General features: G+C 41.2%; 1 protein-coding gene across 3 annotated transcripts in view; it reads right to left on the bottom strand.

Moving 5' to 3' along the window:
• PTPRT (protein tyrosine phosphatase receptor type T) overlaps positions 1 to 27,279 on the bottom strand; it is a 1,117,000-nt gene that overhangs the window by 442,322 nt on the left and 647,399 nt on the right. The window lies entirely within an intron of this gene.

Here is a 27,279-nt window from a genome sequence, read left to right as displayed (position 1 = left end):
CCCAGAAGCAGGCTGGTGCCTTCATTAGCATATTTAATCATGTTTTTATCTTTAATCATCAAATGGCTTAATAGTGTACATTGTATTCCCAGGCCCAAAATAACAATGGTTATGTGGTTCTGTGATAGATGTCTTTAATAAAATCAGTAATTACCCCTTCTGTGTATGTGTATGTAAGTGTGTGTGTGCGCACGCGTGTGTGTGTGTGTGTGTGTGTGTGCGCGGGGGTTGTATTACCTTTCCATTTTCTTTTTAATTTTGTTTTTCCTAAGGTATGTGAAAAACAGGACTAAAGCAGAACTCCAAAATTTTGTTTACCAAGCGTCTGCTGAGTAGGACAGGCGGATTCCAGGCTACAGCTCCTAATGCAAGCCTCATTTCAGAAGCACTGGGACTGGTAGAGTCCTGGCTTCACAGCCAAGCCAAGGTAGGTTGTACCCCAGAGTGTGAGACAGGGCTAGTCACGGGATCTCTCTGAGCTCAGTCTACAGACCTGCAAAACTGCACAGCAGTGCTGTGAAGAACTCAGACTACTTAAACGGTGTCTTATCTACTCAGAACCACAGAAACGAAGTTATTTTTCAAGCTCAAAAGGATGGGGTCGCACAGTATTTGCCATTGCCTCACTGGGCAGGAAATGAAGACAAGGGAACCGAACCAAGGAGTGGCTGGTTTGCTGGTGAGAGAATAAAGAGCAAATAATGGGGGTGTGGAGAGGAGGTGGGGAGGCCATTGCTCTGTGACTTTCACAAGATAAATTAGAAAAAAGCCACATTCCTCAGCTGGAGCAGTGCGAACAACCAGAACTTGGCAAGCTCCCGGGGAGCAGGCATTTGGGCTAGGGGTCCTCCATCAGAGCCCCTGTGCTCCACAGTCAGCTCCGGCTCCCGATTCCAGTCTGCTGCTAATGCCGACGCTGGGAAGCACAGGTGATGGCCCCCTGCCACCCACAGAAGGGAGACCTGGACTAGGCTCCTGGCTCCTGCCCCCATCCCCAGTGCAGCCTCAACCTTTGTGGGAGTCTGGGGAATGCGCTGGTGGATGTGAGTCTTTGTAGTTAAATATCCCTGTGATCCCCCACTGTAACCCGAATCCCTGTCAACCACAGTCTCTTCCCGGATTCTGTGGTCTTGCCTTTACGAGAATTTCGCATCGATGCAGTGATACAACACAAAAGTTCTTGAGATTGTCTTCTCTCACTCAGTATAATGCCTTTCAGGTTTATCCGACTGCTAGATGTATTTAGTACATCCCTTTTTAATCCCGGAGTAATATTCCAGCATGTGGATATACCATAGTTAATTTAAACATTAGACTCTTGAAGGCCACTCATTTTTGTTAAGCATCAGTAGAGCTCCTATGAAAAATCATGTAAATGTTTTTGTGTGAACATAATTTCTCATTCTCTACAATAAATACCCACAGCTGGCTTGCTGGGTCATTTGGTAACATATGTTTAACTTATTATAAAACTGGGAAATACTTTCATGTGTATGACTGTTTTATTTTTTTTAGACACAACTGGAAGCTGGCCTTTTACACTGGTCTTAATTTTGCTCTTTGAAATCAGCAATGCATCCTACTGATCATTCTGGTTACACCACTGTATTTTGATCCTTCTTTTTAATTATGCTGTAATGTTTTTATTGTTACTGTGCTTTTTATGGATTTCTTTATTTTTTCCCCAAGCTTTCTAGGTGCAAAATCATTGTGCCAATTACTCCCCATCTTCCTTGAAGAAGCCATTTAAAAATATTTTTCTTATTTTCTTACTTTCTGGATATTTTCTTTCTTCAGTTTACTTAGTTGAAAATTTATAATTTTTTGAAGCAGCGAATAAGTCACACACATTAATAAATAGGAAAGAACATAAATTAAGTTTATGACTACATTGCTCTAACTGTATCTGATCAGATCTGATATATATTGTTTTCACTGTCACTTTCTATGTGTTTATAATTTTGGTTTTGATTTCTTCCTTTACCCGAGAGCTGTGTGAGAGTTCGTTCCTTGCTATTCTATGTGATTTCCAGGTGTTGCAACGTATCTGATGTCTAAAGAATAATATAAACAGAACACCCATCACCAGAACATTGCTGAAACTCCTGAAGACCATTTGGCTGTTCACTCCTAATTTACACCTCTCTCTACAGGCAAACGCTGTTTGGAATTTTGTGTTATTCAGCTGCTTATAAAAAATCCAAAAAGAATTTTAACCTTTATGTTAATGAAGTCAGAGTGGATGCTTTCCACGGTAACTTACATCTTCTCTTAACAGCATGATTTGGAATCCATCCACGTTGAAATTTGTAGCTGTAGTTTGTTCTTTTTCACAGTTACATAGTATTCTATATGTACATATCGCCATTGAGTCATCTGTTTCACTACTGATGGGTCATGGATTTGTTTCCAATTTTTAGTTTGTATAAACCTTCTAAATATATTCTTGTGTATAACTCAAGATGGACATGAATGACAGTTTGTCTGGGTTAGGTACTTCAGAATGGAATTGCTAGAAGATATATCTGCCTTTCGCTGTAAAATAAAATGTCAAATTTCACCTAACATGATTTGACCAATTTATTCCCCCTCCAGCAGTGCAATCTCCACCCTACCGCTCTACATCTTTGCTCATGTTTGACAATGTTAGACTTTTTTTTTTTACATTATTTTTACATGTCAGATGTGAAATCTTATGATGTTCTTTTAACATCTATTTCTAAAAATTTAATATTCCCTTTCTCCTCCTCCTTGTCACTCACATTTTATGAAAAGTCTTTTTTTCGTTCATTTTTTAATTTTCTTTTCAAAAACCTTTGCAACTTTTAATTAATTAAAGAGGCAGAAAGAGAAACAGTGAGAACTCCCATCCGCTGGTTCACTCCCAAATGCCCACCATGACCAGGAGCCAAAGCTGGGAGTTGGGAACTCAATCTTACTACTCGTGGGGGAAGCAGGAACCTAACCACTTGAGCCATCACTGCTGACTCTCAGGGCCCAGCTGGAAGCTGGAATCAGGATCAAGCGCCTAGAACAGAACCCTGGGCAGTGTGATAGGGATGTGGGCATCCTAACCTGACTGAGGCCAAACCCAGCCTATAAAAGCCTTTTTAAAATTGATTCACTGAGGCCCATGATTTAGTTTGGATCCCTCCTTTCTGTCTGGTCCCTAAGCTGTAAACAGTCTCTCCCAAGGTGCGGTCTATCTTTTCAATTTATTTGGACTATGAGGAACAAAATAATATATTTGACTTTCTCATTATTACTGAGAAAATTATTCATGTTTATGAAATCTTTCAATATCCCACATTCAAACAGTTTTCTCTCTATATTTTTGCTTATATAAATTTTGTGTTTCTATATGAATCCTTAATCAGAAATTGATTCCGAGCATGGTGAGCGCCAGGTTCCCAGTTTTCCCAAGCACACAATCAATGACCCCACAGCTGCACTACCAGCTTGCTAACCAATCCCACAGGAGTATGGGCCTGTCCCGCTCACTGTTCCCTGTACCAGCATCGCACCATTAACTTCTGTGACTTACAGCATGGGAAGGCAACTTCTTCCATGGTTTCTTCTTTTGGATGCCCTCTTCATATAAATTAGAGCATTCACTTGTCAAGTTCTATTGTTGTCATCAGATACATACATTAGTTTGGGAAGCCTTCTCAAATTCTTTTTCCAATAACGTTTCTATTTAGATATGGCTAATGCCTTTCCATAGACTTATATAGTTTTCTTCATAATAATGTGTGCAAGTGCTGTTTAGCCTTAGAAAGTAGTATTTTCCTATTATACAAGGCCCCAGTAGACTCCAACCACAAAGAAAAGATCAGGAAATGGAAATACCTGTCTGATTAAGATTGGTTTACACCGTGTATATAAGTTGAAATAAGTAGTGTACAAGTATTATATATTAACACTCAACATTTTTTAATTAATGAAAAACATGCCTATTAAGCCATCTGGGCCTAATACTTTCTTTTTGGGAGATTCTTAACGACTGAAAATAAAGTAAATTCATTACAGGTTATGGGACTGTTCTAGTTTTTTTCTTCAGTTTTTACATTATCACATAATGTATTCACTTCACTAACTTTTTCAGGCTAATTACCCTAATGATAATGAGAATATTGTGTTTTCTACCCTGATGCATTTTTGTTTTCTTTTCCATGAATAATATGATTTATTCATACCTTTTCTTTTTTTCACTGAATCATGGCAGAGGTTTGTTAATTATTTTGGTTTTATTAGAGAACTTCCACTTTGTCAGTCTTTCCCATTGTACATTTGTAGTCTAATTAATTTTTGCTTTTATTCTAATTATTTCCTCCTTTCTATATTTTTATTTATTCTAACTTTGAAGTGGAATGCTTAACATACTAATTTTCAACTTTAACTCTTTGCTAACAAACATTTAATGGCTTACATCTCTCTAAAAACATTTTAACTGCATTTCACCAATTTTGATATAAAATACTTTCATTGTCATACACTTCTAATGTTTTCTAATTTTCGTGGTGACTTCCTCTCTCATCCCTTGGTAATTTAGGGGAAATCTATATTAACATATATATTTTTACAAAGTTATTCTTTCTTTAGTTTACATTAATTATTTTATAGTCCAAGAATGGAGTCTGTATGATACAGATTCTGCTGGTCATTGATTCATGTCTAATGGATAACCAATTTTTGTGAATTCTCAGGCATATTTGTGATTGTATTGTTCAACTCTCTACCCTAATAAAATCTTTCTTCTGATTAAAATTTCACTTCCCGATATATTAACATTTCCCACTTGGTGATGTACTGCCACTTCTTAGTGTAGTAAATGGTGGCTTACCCAGCTGTATCTTCAAGACGAATTGAGCATTTACCAGTGTGTAATAGTTACATTTAGTGCTGCTAACATGAGCTGTCGTTTTAGCAGTCTTTCCTGATGTCCCTTTTCCACTAATTTATCTGTAACCTTTCCATGACCTAATGTGCTGTGACTCATCTAAACAGTAGACAGTGGCATTCTAGAAAATCTATTCACATAACTTTGCTGTCTTCCTGAAGAAGTTAGTGGCTTATTTTTGGATATTTTTCCATCATTCGGTTTTGTGTTTTCTATGTGTGGATTTCTTTAGTGGTCACAGTTAACGCAACTTAGGTATTTTTCTTTATGTTAATCATGGATTTTTTGGGGAGGAGGGGGAAAATTGTCTCTAAGCTTCAGAATTTATTGGGATAAGATTACCAATGATATCCTCTTGAGACATGAGATTCTGCTGTACCTGTAGAAAAACAGCTCTCTTTAATGCTTTGCACACGCTGTGTTCTTGCTTCCCTTTGACTTTATCTATTTCTTTCCATTTCATTAATTTCTGTTATTACATTAGTTATGTTCTTTTACTTCCTTTGAATTTAGTCTCGTTCTCTACATGATTAGTTTGAAATACTAACTTGCTCATTTTCAGCCTTTTAAAAACTAAGGATTAATGACTACAAACCTAGCTTTTGCCATGCCCCCCCCATTTAATCTACAGTTGTCACTACATTTCAATTAACTTTTCCCTATCCTGAGATAACTGCAGGTTTACACGAAGTTGTAAGAGATAACACAGAAAGATGCCATGTGCCCTTCATCCAGTTTCCCACATGTCAACATCTTGCAGAACTGGAGTTACGACAGCATGATGAAGTTGTTAAATCTGATGTAGTCAAGATACTGGATGTTTCCATCACAAGGACCTCCGCCCCCCTCCCCTGCCCCCCACGATGTGACCCTTTACAGCCACACTAACCTTCCTCTCACTCCCATCCCCTCCTTAACACTGGCAGCCATTCATCTATTTCAAGAATGTTACATGAAATGGAAGCACATGCTCTGTGACCATTTAAAATAGAACACTGTCACTCAGCTTCTTTCTCTGGACACTCATGCAGGTTGTTTAAGGTGTTTCCTCGTATTTCTGAATAGTAGTACATGGGATGTAGGTGCCCCAATTTGCTCACCCATTGATCGAAGGACATCTGGCTTAGTTCCATTATTGATTATGATGAAAACTGCAATGAACGATCTCATCCAAGTCTGTGCATAAAAACTCTTTACACAAACATATGTACTTAAATGCTTATAGTGGCCAATACATTTAAATGTAGTTTCATTGTCCACCTGTGAGTTGTTTGGAATTTTAAAAATCATGTATCTACATTTCATAAGGCTATATTTGTGTTGCTGGCTTCTATCTTCTCTCACTCCAAACAGACATAAATATAGATACATAATTATGTGTTTGTATTCATGTTTAAAAATTAGGTCTCTATTTGATCTATTGTATAAGTTTTCCATGCATGCTTGAGAAAATGTGTATTGTCTTTTCTAATTGCAAGATTTTTATATTTGTGTCAGCTCTTACTGATTTAACTTTATTGTTTTAACTATCAAATAACTTAAGACAACATTTACCAAAAGATCCAATGCCTTCTATAAGTTTTAAGAGTACATATAGTTGGAAATATTTCTTGAATATTTTATTCAAATTTTAAAAATTCTCATTAATGATTTCTGTGCCTGATTTATTAATTACTGAGACATGCAAAATTTTCACCTATGGTACATCATCTGAAAAATTTCCCTTCTTGTATGGTCAAGTTTTATTTCATATGTTGTAATCTGCTCTATTTGGTACACACAAGTTTAGAATTACATCCGCCTGGTAGATTTATCCTTTCATCATCATCATCAAATATTATTGCTTTTTAAAATTTTTAAATCTATTTTCATTTTATTAGGAAGGCAAAAAGAGGGACAGAGAACGATATTGGTTGGTTGATTGATTTTTTTCTGTCGGTTGATTCATTCCTCAAATGCCCACAACCAGTCAGGACTGAGCCAGGTTGAAGCCAGGAGCCCAAATCTCCACCTATCAGTCCCAGATATAAGTCCAAGACACTTAAGCCATCATCCACTGCCTCCCAGGACGCACTAGCAGGAAGTTGGATCCTAAGCAGAGTAGTCAGGACTCAAACCAGATCCTCCAGGATGGGACACAGGTGTCCTAAGTGGCAATTCAAGGTGATGCCCCCGTGTCCCACATATACGCATCTGCACATGGTGCTGAGAGATTAGTGTTGTCTGACAATGCAAAAATACCAGCTCTCTTTTGACTAGGTTTTGCCCATAATATTGAATGCTTTAAAAATTACTGATTTTTTAAGTCTTTTACCTATAGTCTCTAAAGAGATGTGCCTCTTGAAGAGATTTATTAAAAATAAATAACTGTATTGTAAAATACAGCAAAAATATAGACCAGAAAAAATATAGGGCTTAATAAATGCCCAGGAAGCGAAGTGCCTCAGCATCAATGTTTAAGGCAACAAATAAAACTTACTGGGCATACAGAAGCTTCCTCCCAGTTACAAACCCTCTCTGTCAAGATAAACACTATCCAGTTATTAAGATAACTCCGTCCTGCTTTTCTTTCTAACTTGATCTTCCTAACGCTCCTCCCAACATACCGCAGTGCAGTTCTCATCTGTTGCTGCTCGTATCTTTTTAAAGGCAAAGCCTCAAATCTCTTTGAGTCCTCAAGCTCCACTTTACACACTTTTTCTCCCAGTGCAACTAATTAAACACTGGGTTGGATCTACAGGCTCACTCAAGTTTCATCTTGTGTTTTCTCTCCTTTATCCTGAGATCTGCTACTTCTCTGAAGAGGCCTCATTCCTTTTATGGGAGAATGGTATTTAGAAACCAAGATCTGGATGCTAGCTGTGTGTAGTGTTACTGCGAGGTCATTCTCTTCCAGCTCTTCTCAGTAGATGGCTTGGAAGCAATGTATGCACACAAATTCATGCACAATCATGCATCATACCTACCCTTATTCTACCTTCTTAGGTATCTATCCATCCATTCTGATACCTCTGATCTTGGCCAACATTCTTCTCTGAGCTATTCTGGCCATTTCAGAGGAGCTCAAGATAAAAATATCTCTTTCGTGTACAATAACACTTCCGATTCAAATTCAGAACTACATGGCTTTACTTATCCTTGCCTATCTTATATAGATTTGCCTTTTATCCTTATCAAGAATCCTGAGTCTCGGCCGGTGCTGTGGCTTACTAGGCTAATCCTCCGCCTTCCAGCACCGGCACACCGGGTTCTAGTCCCGGTCGGGGCGCCGGATTCTGTCCCGGTTGCCCCTCTTCCAGGCCAGCTCTCTGCTGTGGCCAGGGAGTGCAGTGGAGGATGGCCCAAGTGCTTGGGCCCTGCACCCCATGGGAGACCAGGATAAGTACCTGGCTCCTGCCATCGGATCAGCACGGTGCGCCGGCCACAGCGGCCATTGGAGGGTGAACCAACAGCAAAGGAAGACCTTTCTCTCTGTCTCTCTCACTGTCCACTCTGCCTGTCAAATAAATAAATAAATAAGAACCCTGAGTCTCAAGGAGATGAGTAAAACAGAATCGCAATATCATGCTCTTCCCCTCCTTACTACATTAGTCTCAGAATGACAATGAGGATACCAATACTAACTCAACTAGTTTATTACTAAAACAGTAAAAGTTTTCACAGACATTTTCCCATGTCCCTGAATCTTCAAAACTTGTACTGAATCTATGCTGACAGAGCATTTAACAAGGCAACAGTGTACTTTTTCCTATATCAGAAGTATTTATTTAGTGCTTGCCACCAGCACTTACGCTGATATTTCTCTAACCACGTTGGTTGACTGAAGCTCATTCTTGGGTAGGCGCTTCAGGAAGAGCCCATGATAACAATGTTCTCTAATTCCTTGCATGTCGATAGCAATTTGTTTGCAATTGTTATGTCTGGTTGTGAGTCTTGCTTAGCACAGCAAGACTGACTTTCAGTGCTAGTTCCTACTTTCTTTACTGCAGTGCCATACATATGTGACTGCTTTTGGTCTTTCACAAAGCATTAACATCACAAGTCTGATAATAATCGGATTTCTGATTTCCTCTCCTTATGTATGACTTAATCATTTTCCTAGATGCATTAAAGAATTATTTTAAGGTTTGAAAATTTTACTAAAATGTACCTTAGTGCTAGTCATGCCATGTATGTATTCCCAAGTAGGTGTTGTGCCCTTTCAATGAAATATTTTAAGAATGTTTTCTTGAATTGTACTTTTTTTCTTTTTGGTGAAAATGTATAACATGCTTTAATTCCATTTTCAATGTTTTTTTTTTAAATAAAAAGCAATAAGACCCTAGTTTAGTGGGAATATAGACAAAGGCTATAAACAATAACTAAATGGAAGAATGTAAATGGAAGAATGAACATTTCATTCATAAACCGTAAATTTTAAAGTAACCACAGATAGCTAAGATTTTTTTCATCACCTGTGCCCTTGCTTTGTATTCCATCTTCAGGGATTCTAGGATAGCGATGATGTTCTCCATTGCCTATCTTCCAACTTTTTGCTTTTCTCTTGAATCTGGTTGCTTCTTTCTTTTGCAAAAGTTCCCTCTTTAAGGTATCTATCTCCAGGCACTCTATGTTGTATTGATTTCCTTTTGTGTTACTCCAAACTTAGTCTTCATTTGAGATATATTTTTCTAAATTTCTAATTATGTCCTGATTTCTATGACCTTATACTGATTTTTCCACTTCCATATCTCATATCATTTTCTTAATGCTTTTATTAGCACTTTTAGAGACAGGGTGTTACTGATTTCATCTGACTTGTAGGCACATTTATCTGACATTTTTATTGTACACTATTCTTGTTTTCTTACAACTTGGTAGGTGTTCTGATCTCATTTTCCATCTTTTATGTGAAATTAATTTTTCTGAACATTTAGAAGAGGAATTTAATTTCTAACTTCTACAATTCAGTTTCTAACTTCTCAGGGCTCTATTTTTTTTATTTTTGTACAGTGTGCAAAAGTATGCTGGCTCACTGTCTGAGATGCCCTAGCTGTTTATCTCACACTTTTTTTTATCTGAACCTTCAATTTCTTGAAACTATTGTCTCTGTGCCATTCAATTTAGATTCTTAATCCCAGTGTTTATTCCTAGAAGGGAGCTTTGATGGGTTGCTTTTGAGAGTCCACAGGATCCAGACGGTTCCAGACCCTCGATGCCTTATAGTCAACTGTTGTCACCTCCTACAGGGCTGTGCAAGATTCCGTCCGTCCTAGCTCTTACTCCTAAATTTGATTTTTGAACTTTCCAGGGGGAACTTGTTATCTGTTTTTGATTCCGAGGGCCTCACGGCCCCTCACTGCTTTTCTGCCCTTTCTGTATAGCAGTGATACCATGCAGGTGTTACAGCCCTCAGTCTGACAATAATCAGATCTTTCCTAGGTAAGTGCTTCAGTTGTCTTTGCCTAACAATATACTTTTCTTTAAATGTCCAGAAATTGTATTTGAATGTCACAGTTCTGGTCATGCCATTTGTCAGTGGGTTAACTTTCTTAACTCACAATTGGTAATTCATGGGGATAGTAGATGTCAGTAGGTGTTCGTAGATAGTATCCATGAGGTGCTGTTTTCCTGTTTGGGTTTTTCTGTGTGAAGAAATGTGGTAAAATTGAAAAACTAACTCACCAGTGACATTTCCTAGCTAATAACCTTTTCTGTCTTCTTCTCCCATCACCTCCTTTCCTCTCCTCCCTTTTCATCACTTAATCTGAACAAGTCTTACTTGGTGAGTTTAATTGACATATTTTATGCTGAATCACAGATATGGTATCATAGTATTTTAGTTTGTATTTTTACATTGTCCTTCAATTTATAAAAATATTACTTTCATTTTCATCAATTCTATTTTATCTTTCTACTGTTTTGGAAGTTAATCTATGAGGGGTTCTTTAAAAAGTTCATGCAAAATACATATTAAGGGGCCAGTGCTGTGGTACAGCGGGTTAAAACCCTGGCCTGCAGTGCTGGAGTCCCATGTGGGCACCAGTTCAAGTCCTGGCTATTCCACTTCTGATCCAGTTCTTTATTATGAAAAGCACTGGGAAAACAGTGGAGGATGCCCCAAGTCCTTGGGTCCCTGTGCCCACGTGGGAGACCCATAAGAAGCTCCTGGCTCTTGGCTTCAGATCAGCTCAGCCAGCTCTGGCCATTGCAGCCATTTGGGGAGTGAATCAGTGGATGGGAGACCTCTCTCTTTCTGGCTCTACCACTGTAACTCGTTCAAATAAATAAATCTTTTAAAAAATAAATATTATAGAAAATTATGCATAGATTTCAAACTTTTAGCATCAAAAATCAACTAATCCTTGGATTCAAATTTTCCACAAACTTTTTGAGGTCCCTCATATGTCCATATCTTTAAGTTAATACTGTTCCTGCATTTCAATAAATATTATCAATACTACTTCAAATAATCCAAGGATCTTAGAATATATTTTAAAGATTTATTTATTTGAAATTTAGAGTTACACAGAGAGGAGAGGCAGAGAGACAGAGAGGTCTTCCATCTGATGGGTCACTCTCCAAATGGCTGCAATGGCAGGAGCTGCACCAATCCAAAACCAGGAGCCAGCAGCTGCTTCTGGGTCTCCCATGCGGGGAGACCAAGGACTTGGGACATCCTCCACTGCTTTCCCAGGCCTAGCAGAGAGCTGGATCTGAAGTGGAGCAGCTGGGTCTCGGACCAGCGCCCATATGGGATGCTGGCACTTCAGGCCAGGGTGTTAACCCACTGCGCCACAGCGCTGGCCCCAGTTCTTAGAATATTTTAATCTAATCAATATCCTTCCACCTTATATATGATCATTGCCAAATTATTCAGTACTATGTTTTCTATGTACACACACACACCAAATTGAGCATTATTTTTTCATGTACTCAATGTTTATTTAGATTTCTCATTCTGTTTATCAATTACTTTGCTCACTGTTCTTTCTTGCATAGCAGGTATTTCTTCTAGGGTAGACTTTTTAATCCTGAACTGTGACCCTTTGACTTTCCTGTTGTGAGATGTTATTGGTAGCCAACATTTTTGTTTGTCAGAATACCTTTCTCTTACCCATATTCTACACATTGTATGCAATTTAAGTTTTTTTTTTCTCCCTCCCTCTGCAATTTATAGCTTTTTTGTTACTTTTCTGGCCTTCATTGCTTCTGTTGAGAAATCTGCTTTGGATTGGTCAATTCATGGTCAAGTGACCTATAAATCTTCCCTGCTTTCCTTGAAGACTTTTATGATAATCTGAAATTTTCTACAATAAGTCTAGGTGTGTTTATTACTTTTATTCATCCTGCTTTGGGTTAACTGGATTCTTGAAATTGAGAATTCTTGTCTTTCTTCAGTTCTAGCAAGTCCTTAGCCACATCTGTTTGAATGGTGTTCTTTCCCTTAGTCTCTAGTCAGTGTGAGATCCTCTCCTACTTCATGTATCTTCACTCCTTTTCATGCTTTCCTTGGTAAGTCTTTGGGTAATTTATTAATTTCTATCCTAATAATTATAATTGTTATCATTTTCTTCTCAATTAGGTCTCATTTCCTCCAATACCAATCTTGCAAGTGGTTCAGTTGGCTTTGAGGTCTGTGGCCACAGATATCTTCGCTTAGCACCAGACCACATCCTTGAGGGCACACGGCAGCCTTGTCTCATAGTTCCTGCCCAGCAAAATGTATTCCCCATAGTCTTAGCATTGCTCATGCATTTCCTTTTCTTCCGACTTTTCCTTTGATGGAGGGGTAATTTCTGAGAGCAGAAGGGCGCAGAAGGATTTTATGCTGCCATCTCAAAATCAGAAGTCTGCTACTCACCTTTCTTAACAACCTTTGATATGGAAAAATGTTGGAGGCTTTTCAGGAGTCTGAGTAGATTGTAGGCTGTCCCCAGAAATGTCATTTGTAATTAGGTTGTCTGGAATTTGGAATGCATTTTCTTATAGAAACCAAGTTATAAATGGTAGTTGGCAACCAAGGCTAGATTTTCAATAGGCTGTTTAGCTGGATACATTGTGTTAACAGCATTATTCTGGCTTCACAGAACTACCATTTATTAAGTTATTTCTATGGGAAAAATAAATTCAAAGTTCTAGCTGGTAGAATACAGAATATTTTAAAATGCAAAGCTATGTCATTCCTCCAATGGCTCCCCATTGTTCACAGGCCAGGGACAAAGTACATCACATTGCCTACTAGGCCCACGAGCTGGCTCCTGCTGGCCCCTCTGCTTGTGCACCATTATCCAACTGGTGTACTTATTGTTACCAGAGTATGTCATTCTCCTGCCAGTTTGCATTTTTAGCTTCTTTTGCCTAGAATGCCTTTCTCTCACATTTTGCTTTTTAAATGTTGACCCACCCTTCAGAATTCAGCTCAAATTTCATTCAGTAGGACAGACAGCCTTCCCAGGTCAAACAGCCCTGTAGTATTATTCCACCATTACCATGCTACATTCTCTTTATGTACATTCACTATTCTATTTCCAGCATCTCTCATGGTACCTGGCAGATAGAGATTCACTAAGTGCATGTTATGGGATGAACGAATGAATGGATGATCAGATATTTCATGTCAAAAATTAGTGCTCTTGACTCATATATGCTTATCTGGAGCCAAGGAAAGTTTTGCTCCCCTCTTACATCCCTGATGCCCTGACCTGGATATCTTGGATCTGTATCTCTGTTGGATCATTTACATATTAAATATCCCTCAGGATGACCAACGTTATAAGTAGTCTGTATTTCAATTAAGTGCCAACTCTTAAAAATCATCAAAGGGGTTGGTGTTATAACATAGCAGCTTAAGCATCTGTTTGCAACCCCAGCATTCTGTTTCGGAGGCTCATGTGAGTCCTGTCTGCTCTGCTTCTGATCTAGCTCCCTGCTAATGCACTTGAGAAGGCAGCAGATGGCTCAACTGCTTATACTCCTGTTACACATGTGGAGGCCAGAATGGAGCTCCAGGATCCTGGCTGCAGCCTGGCCGTTTCAGCCATGTGGGAAGTGAGCCAATGGATGGAAGATCTCTGTCTCTCCTTCTGTGTCACTCTGTCTTCCAAAAAAAATAAATCTTTTTTTAAGAAGCCATTACAAACAGTTCACTACCTGATTCATCACAAGGTTACAGCTAAGATACCTAAAATAGAAATATCAAGATATAAAATTGATTACATTGCATGATGCTACAATCTTAGATGTCTCTACCTCAAACACTCCAGAACTATGGCCATACAGCACAAAGTTTTTGAGGATAGCCTCATTTTTAAAAAATAAATGGGCCCCTGCTTTCACAAAGTGTATCTTACCTGCCAGGACTGTGTCCTGATCTATACCTTGGTCATGAAACCTGGCCACTAGGGACAGGTGTTGTGGCAGAGCAAGTTAACCTGCTGCTTGGGACATCTGCACCCCATATCAAAGTGACTGGTCTGAGTTCTGGCTACACTGTACCTCTGATCCAGCTTCCTGCTAATGAGCCTAAGAAGCAGCAGATGGTGAACCCAATACTTGTGCCCCTGCCATCGATACAGAAACATGGATGGAGTTCCAAACTCCTGGCTTTGACCAAGCCTAGCCCTGGCTGTTGAGCATATTGGAGAAGTAAATAAGCACATGGAAGACCTCCTTCTCTGTCTGTCTCTCTGTATGTAATTCTGCTGTTCAAATATATGTTAATCTTTAAAAAAAAAAAAAGCGTAGCTACTGTCTCTTTATTGTGTTACCACTCACCAGTTTGTCACAACTGACTTTTTTAACCCCTTTATGCTTCTTGACATGCCTAGCTCTTATGGAAAGAACTTAGAAAATTTTACATGTTCTATGTGAAACAGAACTGATATTTTAAAGCTAACTTTCTCAAGTTTTAGCACATAGCCCTGATTCAGCCCTGAAGGATGGACACAGCTTATTACAACAATGTGCCGAGTATTGAAGGAGACATACGCTACTGGGTCAGAATTGAATTGCAAGCCGTTAGCTCAGTCTAGGAATATTGGGGAAGGCTTTGAAGAGGAGGGGACTATGGGGATCAGACTTAGAGGAGAAAGAAGGGTTAACCAGGCCAATCTGAACAAGGAAATTGAAACCCTGTGTGTTCTCCTCCTCTTACTCAGTTCTCTGAGAATGCTTGTGTTTCCTTGTGGACCAATGCTTCTTTCGGATCCAGGGCCCTGTCCACCCAGTACCACCCTTAGCAAGCCTCCAAGTTGTGCTCCCACAAGCATTGCTTCTAATTCAGCATAGCTAGAAAAAGGCCCCAGGGTACTTTTCAAAGACAAGAACCAAGATAAATTGGATACCAGCAGCCTCTGGAAAAACTTGGTCTTGGAATCCTCCTGTGACACAGTACTGAGCAGTGCCCCAGACCTTCTAACCCAACAGAAAACACAGGGAATGCTTGGGAAGAAGAGAGTAACCTCATCACTGAGACTCAAGTGACTAAGTGGGACTCCCATCCCCACCTGTTGGTGACATGGAAATCTGACCCACCTTTGGTTTCTAAGCTATTGCTTTTGGGAGCTACAAGTTGCTGAGATGTTAACATAGGCTGAAGGGTCTACCATGGTTTCTGTGGGGGTGAAACATTGTCATTTTATTCTAGGTGGTGATGTTCTGAAATCTAGCATTTTGCAACAAGTATATAACCTTTTGTATTTGGAAGATGATAGAAAACTGAAAATTCGGGGGTGGTGCAGTGGCATAGCAGGTAAAGCCACTGCCTGGAGTGCCGGCATCTCATATGGGTGCTGATTCAAGTCCCAGCTGCTCCACTTGCAATCCAGCTCTCTGCTATGGCCTGGGAAAGCAGTGGAAGATGGCTCAAGTGCTTGGGCCCCTGCACCCATGTGGGAGACCAGGAAGAAGCTCCTGGCTCCTGGCTTCAGATCGGCGCAGCTCTGGCCATTGTGGCCATCTGGGGAATGAACCAGCAGATGGAAGACCTCTCTCTCTGTCTCTCTGTAACTCTGCCTTTCAAATAAATAAATCTTAAAAGAAAAAAGAAAACTGAAAATTCACCTATGGGGTGGAACAGTCTACTTGTATTAAGAGATTGTGAAGTGGCCAAAAAGTTACACCAGAAGTTGGGAACGAAAGAAGACTTTTATAAATTGATTACTTTTTATTGGTTATTACTTTTACTTAGGGATGGCAGATGTGCCTGACTCACTGGAGAGGGCATTAACAAGACCTTCAACTGCGATTCTCAGACACTCATCTAACAAATATATAGTGGATGCCTTCTGGTTGCCAGGCCCCCTTGGCTCCTGGCCCTAACAGCTTCATTTTGAAGTGCAGCCAACTGTGAGATTCAGACTATGGGAAGATGCTCCAGAGTAATGCCAGTTGCAAAAGAACAAGGGCTGGTGTGCGATCTCTCACTACCCTGGGGCCGTTCATGCTCCCTCTAAGGAGACACTCGACCTGGGGCAGGTGTTGGCTAGCCTCCACTGTCTTACAGATGTGGCTTCACAGCACATCAAAGACAGAGGGAACCTCAGGCTTCAGCATGCAGCCCAGCCCTCTAATTGGGTTGCAAGGGAGACTGAGATACAAGAGAGGAACGCAGCCAAGCATGGGTTATCTGAAAAGCAGCTCTACTCTGACTGCAGCTAGAAACATGGACATGACAGGGACTTGTCCTCAGGGGAGCCCTGTAGCACAAACAGATGTGCAATTAAACAACTGCGTGGTAGCATGGTAAGTGGTGCATAACTTGGTTTGGAGATAGGCAAAACTGTGGGGAAGAGAAGAGGCCACAATGAGGAACTCTTCAACTGTGTCCTGCTCAGAGACAAATACAGGTTCCTGCATCCATGGCCATGGAGGAGTGTGTGACATACAGTGTGGGGCCACCTGCCATGGGTTCATGGGTTCAAATCCCAGGTTCATTAAGTTCTTTGAATCTCAGCATGCATCTCTGAAGTCCCTCCCTCACAGGGTTCTTTGTGAGGCTGATATAATGGATGCACAGTGCTCAATGCACGGTAGGATTTCAGCGAGTAGCGTGATCCTACCAGTATTCCCAGAAAGCCTTTCATACTCTTCTATAAAAAGGGCTCCACCCAGCTGTGCCTGGTTCCATCTTAAATAAAGGCTAAGGCCTCGGGGAAGTGCATTTTCTTCTTCGAGCCCTAACCATCTTTCCTGACCTGAGAAAACCATCCTCAACTCTGTCCCAAGACCATGGGAGGTGCTTAGGCTTGGCCAGCCATGGATTCCAAGTACAAGCTCAATCCTTTCAACACAGACTTCTTCCCAACCTACAGAGCTCAGGTGGAAGAGGGCTGAGGTGCACACTCTCCATACCCCCTCACTAAGCCCCAGAGCTAGCTATACAAGTCACTTAACAGAGCGTCCTCAATCCCCTTCTTAATGCAGGGACAGGCACAGGAGCCTTAACAGTTCCCTTTAATGCAACTGGATTAATTGCCTGTTCAGAAAACAGCTCGATTCTAAATGATCCTAAATGGCCTCTAATACCTGTAATCTTCCCTCCACCACGCTGCCCTACTGCATTACTAAAGTGGGGCTGGTTCCGGGAGCTGCATTGCTCAGTAAACAGCAGGCAGCATTGCGGGAGGCCAAGGAAATCAGGATTCAGTTCTAAGGGAAGGCTGAGAAATTGATGAAAATGCCACTGGACTATTCACCAGCCTAATTTGATTCCAGAAAATCAAGCAGAGGAATTTGGGCTGGCCCAGTGTTCTACAAACTCACTGTTCCTTTGCAGGACTGAGTAATCAAACATGGGCGCACTACCAGCTCTTAATACAGGGGCCTTCCTGGCCAGTTAGTAATAAGGTGACCCTCTCAGGGGTCTCATTCTTCTTTCTCAAGGCCTCTAAGGGAGCTCAAAAGATACCGTAACATCACTCAACTGCATGGAAACCAGGGGTTGGGGGCTAGTCCAACAAGGCCAGAGTGTTCTGGCTTTGGGTGCATACCTCCCTAGTAAACAGGAAAAAAACATAGTTAGGAGAATGGATTCCTGATATCCTGGCTCTACTACTACTAGCTATTTAACCTTGGGCAAGTTACCATTGATGCCTTAGTTTCATCATCTTTAAAATAGGGATGATTATAGTGGTACCTTACTTGAGGGGTTATTGTGAGGATTAAATGTCTTAATATGTGCAAGGTGCCTCAAGAGGACACACGGCTCATGGCGAATGCTGTATATGTTTGCGCTGTCATTGCCCCAGCTTCATTCCCCTCCTCTGGGCAGCACGTAGTCTCCTTCAGCCTCAATTCATTTTTCTGTAACTGGAGATAATGGTAGTTATAAATGAGCATTGGGTTAAAGGATACACAGTGGGTGGTGCTGAGCTATCCCATGAATGATGTTTCATAAGCTGCCTCCTGTCCTGCCCAGCAAGTGCTTGTCCAAGCCACGTTCTCATACACACTGTTCAACAATGCTTCTTCCATCCAGCTGCCCTCTCTGTTCACATGGGAGGTTTCCATAGAGATCCACCTGGGGCACTTAGGGAAGACAGGTTACCGGGTCAAGGAGGCATGCAAGGAGAAGTGGGCCAAGCCTACCTGGGAAATACAAAATGGGAAGTCAGACATCTGTATCTCCTCCCTTTAGACCTGTGATGCTGAGGGCTGGGAAAAGAAATTAGAAGGCTGTGTTTGCTTGAGACTTCTAGCATGTGAGACTTGGCACTTCCTTCTCTGAGAGCTTTCACCATGCCAATGTCCAGCTGTGAGATTTTGAGACCTCGGCACACAGACACTAGCAGAGAGTGTGGGTGGATTTCCATAGGAACACCTTGCATGACCAAGGTGTCCTGACCTAGAACCGGGGTTGGGCGGAGGGTACAGACCACATCCCAAGAACACTGACCAAGTCTTAACATCCTTGCTGACTTTAACGTCAAAGTCAGAGCTGGCCTCACTTTGAAGCTGCCTTACCTTCTAGATTCGGTATGGATGCCTATTTTCTCTACTTCCCAATGTGGTGATCACTCTACCTCAATTGCTTCCTCTGTAAAATGGGGCTAACCATCATACCTACCACATAAAGAGATCACAGGATGGAAGGAGCACATTAACAGTGGTCAATGCTCGCTGCACCCTCAGGATGTAGCTGGGACTGTGCTAAATAATCGCCCGAGTGTTTGTTCCCATTGTGTCTTCCTACTATCTATGGGAGGTCATCCCTGCTGTTAATCCCTATTATGCAGATGAGAAGAACAGGAAAAAGGAGGTTAATGCGGCTTCTCGGAGTCACACCGCTAGGCAGCAAGGAGCTGTTCACAATGTCCCTGGCACAGAGCAAGAACTCAATGAAAACGCTATTGTCCTGGGCACTGCCATTAGTGCTGCACTTCAGGGGAGAGAAGGTGTGCATGGCCAGGGTCCTAGGTTAGAGCAAGTGGATGATAGGATGAGGTGACAATGTCCAAAAAACGGCCCTGGCAGTGATGAGGCCCTGTATAAAGGGGCTAAGAGCACTTCCTTGGGGACCCAAAGCAGATCGTGGTTTGAAGTGGGCTTGATTCAAACAGGGCTGGGAGCTGGAGACCCCGTGCCTGCTCCATGGCCTCCCAGAAGCCACCATGCTACCCTTGATCTCAGGGGCCTCATTTGTAACTGCACATACACAGTCCTATCTCGCCCACTACGGGAGGCTGTGGGGACTCGTGAGGATTGCCCAGTCTGGTTACCTCTCACTGTCTCTCAGAGAAGAGAAAATAATGTCCCAGACTGGGCATGTGGCATAAACAACTGTCCCACTGGGCAGGGGCCCAAGAACTCTGCAGGGGCAGGAACCCAGGCACTATTTTTAATTACTTAGGAAACTAAAGATTCCCGTGTGTCAGATTTTCTTCTTCAAATCAAAAATCATCTGCTTATCTCCTATCCATTAATTCTTTTAATCCTTGCAGCCATACCATAAGAGAAATCTTATTCGGAGCTTACAGAAGTCAAAACAGTTATTTCCAAGAAATGAAATGACTCATCCAATGGCAGATGGCTGGGAATTTGGAAACTCTAGGTTTGAACCTAATGCTATCTATCTACCTCCAACATTCTCGTGAGTGATTGTCATTCTTCAGCTCCTAATGTTTCTTTAATCTGCCTAGTGCACCTGTGTGGAGACACCTACATTCCTGTATCTGGACATTTTACCAGTGTTCACCTCATGAATACCATGACTGCTCTGGGCCTCTAGTTGCCTAACTACAAAGCGAAGACACCTCTTGGGTTGTCCCAGGATGAAAAGAGGACATTCACAAAGTGTCCATGACAACACAAGACAGGGTGCTCAACTTCTCTGTGACACAGGCTGATGAGATGCAATTTTTGACTCATCAGGTTGGCAGAAACAAAAACAATTCCTATAATATTCAGTGCTTATAAAGATGGGGAAAACAGAGATTTGTATAGCACTGATAGAAGCATGTATTGTAGAAGCCACCTAGAAGAGCAATTTGGTAAGAAATAGTAAATATAAAAGAGTACTATCCAAGGATCATAACATTTGATAATGTCCAAATATGATAACTAATCTAAAGGGCTACTGATGAACTAATGACTAGATAACTATAGCATCCCATCTACCTATGTGAATAATACAACTTTATGCAATAAAAGAATGGAGTACGCTTGTAGTTACTAAGTTGGAAAGCTCTGAGGTCAACATTGTAGCACAGTGGATTAAGCTACCAACTTGCAACACCAGCATCCCATAGGAGTGGGGGTTTGAGTCCCACCTGCTCCACTATTGTTCCAGCTCCCTGCTAATGTGCCTGGGAAAACAGAAAATGATTACCCACGTACGTGGGCCCTCATCACCCTCATGGGAGACCCAGATACAGTTTCTAGCTGCGGGCTTTGGTCAGGCCCAACCTGGCTGTTAAGACCATTTTGGAAGCCAGCAGATGGAAGATCTTTTTCTGTGTCTCCATATATCCCTATTTTACTATTTTAAAGAAAGAAATAATTTTTAAAAAATTATGAAAAGACCTGTAAGTATAGATATAAGTAAAAAAAATCTTTGAAATTCTCACAAATATCATTGAAGTTAAAGAAAAAACTCACACATAACAATATTTCTCTCCCTCGCTCCCTTTCTCCCCCCACAACACATTTGAAATAAGCTGCATTAAACCTGCAAATATATATTGTATCCTGTTAATAGCAGTATTCTGGAGCAGTAAGGGAAAGCTACCATCAATGTAGGCTTTGTTTTACCTGATGTCATTTTTTAAAAATACGAAAATATAAATGTGTGATTTGTGTACTTATAAAGGTAAAATAATAAAAAGTACTGTCACAATTATAATGTAATGTGTGCTCTGACTCAATATGTTCTTTCAAAATAAAATTAATCAGGTAATAAATAAGCTTTTAAAATATGTGCCTATTCTTATTGATGGACTTTCATATCCTATCTTTCTAAAAATTTCTTTTACTGAAATGGAAATGATGGTGTTCATTTGCTGATGATGACGGGGAACCTAGGCTTAAGCAATTTGTCCTGTTGCTAAGGCACAGATCTGGGAATGGAAACCAACTACTTGCCCCAACTTCAGTTCGCTGCCTCTCTCTTCAATCATTCAGTACATCTCCACTGAGCACCACCCATGCCCTGAGTCCAAGCCAGGCACTGGGGAAGCAACAGGAGCTGGAGAGATGTGCTCCCTGTTCTCAGAGCACCGTGGTCCAGCAAGGAAAGCCGGATTCACATGTATCTACAGTGCAGTACGCAAGGTCTGGATTTCCCAAAATTACTCTTCACTGACATCTGACACAAAGGGAGTACAACTAAACAACAAGTTTTTTGGTCTGTCCCTTGACTATAATGTTCACAACAACATGCCCTGTTGATCTAAATTTTTATTTATTTATTTATTTATTTATTTTTTGACAGGCAGAGTGGACAGTGAGAGAGAGAGAGACAGAGAGAAAGGTTTTCCTTTTGCCGTTGGTTCACCCTCCAATGGCCGCCGCGGCCGGCGCAACGCGCTGATCGGAAGCCAGGAGCCAGGTACTTATCCTGGTCTCCCATGGGGTGCAGGGCCCAAGCACTTGGGCCATCCTCCACTACCTTCCCGGGCCACAGCAGAGAGCTGGCCTGGAAGAGGGGCAACCGGGACAGAATCCAGCACCCCGACCGGGACTAGAACACGGTGTGCTGGCGCTGCAAGGCAGAGGATTAGCCTAGTGAGCTGCGGCGCCGGCCCTAAATATTTTGATCCATCAGTAGATCCTTCAATAAAAATTATCAGGACAGCTACGGAGCATCGACTAAGTGCCAGGCTTTACTGCCTCATGCAATTGGGCTGACCCCCTGGATCCTCAAGCTCCCCCTACAAAGCAAGCACTACTGTAAACCTCATTCTGCAGATGAGGGAAGGCAGGCACAGAGATTCCATAAGAAAGAAAACAACAAAACCAATGACAATCTGCTTGAGGTGATGAAACTAGTTAATTCTAGAGCCACAGAAAACCCAGCCTCTACCCTCCTTTGCCTTCCCAATGAAACATTCCAAATTGTTCAGCAGGACACATGAGTCAAGATTCCTTCTCCAAGTCTTCTCTGAAAACTGAGCAATGAGAATTGAGGATCAGATGTCTGTCTGTCCCAGAGCCAAAGGCTGTAGGAAAAAGGAAGAAAGAATAGTATATTCTGGACTAAATCTCATTGTTCTGTGTTGGCAGATTAACAGGCTCTGTGAAGAGAAGACTTATTTTTCAGAAATGCAAGTGTGTAAGAGCCACTTGACCACAGCTCCCTAATCAGGAGCATCTTGCTAATTGCCACTAATGTGATTAGCAGAATTAATTAGCCACTCAAAAATATTACACACTGAGTCACATGGGGATTAACCTGTGTCACCATTGGGAACATTATTGCTTAGGATAAAGAGGGTGAGACAATTGGCCTCCAAAGGGAATCTTGATGTTCTCATATTCTGCTCATGAATCATAAGTATGTGTTGCATTAGATGAAGGCAGAGAGAGAGAGAGAGAGAGAGAGAGAGAGAGAGAGAGAGAAATTTCTAACTATTCCCCTAGATAGTTCTGTGAAACTCTCAGTGTTCTGTCTCCTGCCACACAGAACCTCCTCTTGTCTCCTCCCCACATGAGAAGCTTGGAAGAGTCTTCTCCTCCATTATTCACAGTTTTGGACTCTGTAGAGCACCCCTCTTCTCCTCCTGGTCTTCACAGCATTCTGGTGAACTCCTATTCACTGCCAAGGTACCCAGTGCACTGAATTATCGCCAGTGCTCCTTCTGGTCTTTTACAGAGATCTGCATAGACACTTCCATCCTGGCACTGGGGATTCATAGTCAAGGACTACACCGCCCCCACACTGTGTCTCCTGACCCTAACTGCAGTTCTGGGCATCCAGGCAGACTCAGGATTTGCTGATTCATCATCTCCGAATCTCCAAACCAGGAATGGGTGCAAACGTTCTGTGTTTCTAGGCTTGAAGGTGCAAATGCAGGGAACACACACATTGCCACGGCAGGGAATTACGTGGAAACATTGCACGTAAGATTGGTTACACTTCCAAACTTTTTACCAGGAGACAAAAAAAGCCTTAGGCTATATTAAACCCAAAGGTAGCATTTCCTAAACTAAATCCATTCCCCTTAACTCTGCTGCTCCTACTGTTTCTGATCTCGGTGAATCAAAAAGGTAGAGAACCAACATCACCTATTGTATCCCCAACTGCTTAATACACTTTCATATTTACTTAATTCCTTACTAATTAAGACCAGATTGTCCTAATCTAGATCTCAACAATTCTTATTAGACACAGATACCTGGAGAAAGGATCCCGTATGAGAGACAGAGATCCAAACAAACAAGCAGAAGAAAACAATTTTGAGGAAATGGACTACTCAGTGTTAAGACCACTGAAAGGGAAAAAAACTATTACCAACATCCCCAGAGATATAAAAGAACATATTGCAAAAGTGTGAGCAAAATACCAGGCGAAAAGGACATTCAGAAAACAATAAAGAACTCTTGGAAATTAAAAATGAGATAGTACACATTAGAAACCAATAAAATGGTTAGAAGCAGAGGAAGCCTCTTGAAAATCAATATTACAAAACTAACTGCACAGTTTCAACACCCAGAAACTAAAGTTCTAGAAAAGCAGAAAAAATGAGAGTGCAATGATCAGCCAAAGAGACTAAGAAACCTTCCCAGAAAGGAAGGGTGAAAATATGTGGACAAAAATCCACCCACATCAAGGGAGATAATAAATTCTAGAATTACGAGACATTTGCTAGTGTCCTACAACTTTAGGCAGCAAGGGAGGCAGGTCAAAATCAAGATTCAAACAGTTTTAGTTTTCTCAAGAGCAATGCAGGATAATCGAATATAATGGAAATTATCTGCAGTCTAATCACTCACTTCGTGCATGGGTGTATGGAAAGGCTTCACATACTGATCTTGGTTTACTTTCCTAGGAAGCTACCGCAGGAAGCGTTCTTCCAAGACATGGCAGGAAAATAGGAAGAAGAAGTCAGTGACATTGGGAGCATTAACGCGGGATGAAGCGCAGAGAGCCCTGGGACCTTGGGACGACAGGTGCGCCCCAGGCACAGAGAGCAGACCAGCAGAGCGGAGCAGGCCAGTAGCTCTGACAGAGCTTTCTGTAGGAAGAGGAAATTGGAAAAATAACTGAAGCATCTGAATATCGGGGGAAGAGCTTTAGATAATTGGCAAAGAGTGGAAGCTGAATTAGTAATAAAAACATAAAAATGAAGCAAACAAACCATAAACACAGCAAATATTAGCTTCAGAGAAAACATAATAGTTATGCAGGAGGGGAAAATCATCGTAATTTACTGCATGGTTCAGTTTTGAATGGCATTTACATAGTCAAAATATTGTAAACACTGAGTGTTGATCTAACCAAAATTAGCATATAACTTTATTGGAAGGATGAGGAAAGTGGGTGGACTGGGTGCCTGTGTGAGTGTTCGGTGGGTGGAGGGGGCGGCAGACAGAACTAAATCATGCTCCCCAGGAGAAGTTAACCGATGATAAACTAGAAAAATCACAAGTCCCAATAAAGGTTATTAATTCAGGAGTGTGGAGCTAACAGGGTCTTAACCAAGTGAAAAATACTTCCAAGTGGGTGTGGGAAAGACATGGGGCTGCTCCTTCATCACTAACTGAAGAGCCATTTGACCATTTATCTGATGTGCACATGACAGGGGCAAAAATTCTGACTTACATAAAGGAAGGTATAAATGTGATGGCAACCCTTCCAAGGTTAATATGATCCCAATAAGAACATGCACAAGATAGTTTTAGATTTCATATGAGAAAAGATTTCATGTTAGATTACATTTCAATGTCGGGCAATTGTGGAGTAGAGGAGGTCACACAGGTCAAGGCAGCTGTAGTGGTAGATTAGCTAGCCAAGAAATTAAAGCACATTCTAAGTTTCAGAAAATAAACCATGATTCTGGTATGCTAGTAGACAAAAGGAACATAGTCAAAATGTAGAAATAGCACAAAATACAGCATGGATTTAGGATATAATAAAAGTGGAATAAAAAAGTAGTGGGAAAGAGAGATTACTTAGTAAATAGTTCTTGGTGGCTAGGTAGGAAGAAAAATGCAATTGAATTCACAGCTCACATCACAGCCAACTTCAGATGGAAAATATCTCACTAACATGGACACCGAAGAATCAAACATTTAATGCAAAGTAGAAGAGCATATAAGTAATAAAAGAGATTACTGTTTATTTATAAACATGGACAGGGGAAGTTTCAGGATGACACAAAACCACAAGTCATGAGAGCAAAGATTGGTAGAATACATTGAGTAACATTTTTTAATCTTCATGTTTAAGATCACTATAAAGCAAAGTCAGAGATTTTAAACTGAAAAATAAATTGCAACTCACAAATTTCCTAATACAGAAGGAACTACTATAAATAAATAAAATAAAGGACAAGCACCACACAGAAAAATGGATAGAGCAGGGAGTTTCCAGGGAAGATCAAAAAGTGACTCATTAATGTTTGAAAAGATGCTCAAATTAACCTACGATTCCACACGTGTAAAATGCAAATTTACTGAAAGGTAAGTTTTCACAAATATGGAGAACTTATGAAATGTACTTCATTGAGAGGCTGTAGAAAAACAAGGCTGTCGGGTACTTCTGCAAGAACAGCAGCATGACGCAACCTACACAGAGAAGGTGATTCGGCAAATCTGTGAAATTAAATCTGCCACTACCTTGGGACCGACAATTCCATTTCTAAGAATTTTTCCTACTAATATACTCACACATGCATGAAATGACATTCATAAGAACAAAGGACTTTAAACGACTTACCTATCTATTACTAGGGACTGTTAAACCCACCAAGTTTTATCCAGATGATGATATACTAAATAGTCATTACCAAAAGCTTTTTATGTAATTGAATGACTTCCAAGACATACAGATAAGTGAATAAAGCAAGGTGCCAACTAGTAGGTTCAGTGACAGTTGTTTAAAAAAAGAAAAATGGGGTGGGTATTGTAGCATAGTAAGATCAACCCCCATACTGGACTCCCATACTCCTCACTGGAATGCCGAACATTTGAGTACCACGTCTGCTTCCAATTCCAGCTTCCTGCTGATGGATCAGGAAGCTGATCGTGGTTCAAGTCCTTGAGCCCCTGTCACCCACATGGGAGACTCAGAGTTCCTGGCTCCTGGCTCCAGCCTGCTCTAGACCCCCTTGTTGAAGGCATTTGGGAGTGAACTAATGGATGGCTGGACTCCACCCCCCACTGTGTGTGTGAGAGAGCGAGCGAGTGAGCGAGATAGAGAGACACTCTACCTTTCGTCTCTGTGTGCACGTGTCACTCCACCTTTCAAATAAAACAAAATAGACCAATATATTTTGAAAAATGAAAAGCAGGGGCTGGCATTGTGACGTAGCATTTAAAGCCGCTGCCTGTGGTGCTGGCATCTGATACAGGTCCTGATTTATGCCCTGCAAATGGCCTGGAGAAAGCAGCAGCAGATGTCCCAAGTGTTTGGACCCTTGCCACCCATGTGGAAGACCCAGAGGAAGCTCCTGACTTCCGCCTGGCCCAGCATTGTTGGTCATTGTGGCCATCTGGGGAGTAAACCAGTGGATGGAAATTATTTCTCTCTGTAGCTCTGATTTTCAAAATAAATCTTTAAAAAACATAAAAGCAGGGGCTGGCGCTATGGCACAGCAGGTTAAAGCCCCAGCCTGCAGTGCCGGCATCCTATATGGGCACTGGTTCAAGTCCTGGCTGCTCCTCTTCTGATCCAGCTCTCTGTCATAGCCTGGGAAAGCAGTGGAAGATGGCCAAAGTCCTTGGGCCCCTGCACTCCTGTG

This window comes from Oryctolagus cuniculus, chromosome 11, assembly GCF_051225735.1.
Source record: "Oryctolagus cuniculus isolate XC-2025 breed Fujian yellow rabbit chromosome 11, ASM5122573v1, whole genome shotgun sequence".
Lineage (NCBI taxonomy): Eukaryota > Metazoa > Chordata > Mammalia > Lagomorpha > Leporidae > Oryctolagus > Oryctolagus cuniculus.
Note: the sequence above shows the minus strand (reverse complement) of the source record. Positions and strands in the feature narration are given on the sequence as shown.